Here is a 1027-nt window from a genome sequence, read left to right as displayed (position 1 = left end):
CACATTTATACACACATTTACACACACATTTATACACATTTACACACACATTTACACACACATTTATACACACATTTACATACACACACATTTACACACACACATTTACACACACATTTATACACATTTAAATGTACGTGTAAATGTATGAATGTGTAAAAGTGCGTAAAAGTGCGTGAATGTGTGTAAATGTATGTGTAAATGTGTGTGTAAGTGAATGTGTATAAATATGTGTATAAATGTGTGTATAAATGTGTGTAAATGTGTATGTAAATGTGTGTAAATGTGTATAAATGTGTGTGTAAGTGAATGTGTATAAATATGTGTATAAATGTGTGTATAAGTGAATGTGTATAAATGTGTATAAATGTGTGTATAAATGTGTGTAAATGTGTGTGTAAATGTGTGTATAAATGTGTGTAAATGTGTGTGTAAATGTGTGTATAAATGTGTGTGTAAGTGAATGTGTATAAATGTGTGTGTAAATGTGTGTATAAATGTGTATAAATGTGTGTGTAAGTGAATGTGTGTGCAACTATGTAAATGTATGTGTATAAATGTGTGTGTAAATGTGTATAAATGTGTGTGTAAATGTGTATAAATGTGTGTGTAAATGTGTATAAATGTGTGTGTAAATGTGTGTAAATGTGTGTGTAAATGTGTATATAAATGTGTGTGTAAGTGAATGTGTATAAATGTGTGTGTGTAAATGTGTGTATAAATGTGTGCGTAAATGTGTGTGTAAGTGAATGTGTGTAAATGTATGTGTAAATGTGTGTATAAATGTGTGTGTAAGTGAATGTGTATAAATGTGTGTGTAAATGTGTGTATAAATGTGTATAAATGTGTGTGTAAGTGAATGTGTGTGCAACTATGTAAATGTATGTGTATAAATGTGTGTAAATGTGTATAAATGTGTGTGTAAATGTGTGTGTAAATGTGTATGTAAATGTGTGTGTAAATGTGTGTGTATGTAAATGTGTATAAATGTGTGTGTAAATGTGTGTGTAAATGTGTGTGTGTAAAT

This window comes from Garra rufa, chromosome 23 (assembly GCF_049309525.1).
Source record: "Garra rufa chromosome 23, GarRuf1.0, whole genome shotgun sequence".
In the NCBI taxonomy this organism is placed as follows: Eukaryota; Metazoa; Chordata; class Actinopteri; order Cypriniformes; family Cyprinidae; genus Garra; species Garra rufa.
This window is presented reverse-complemented; position numbering follows the sequence as displayed.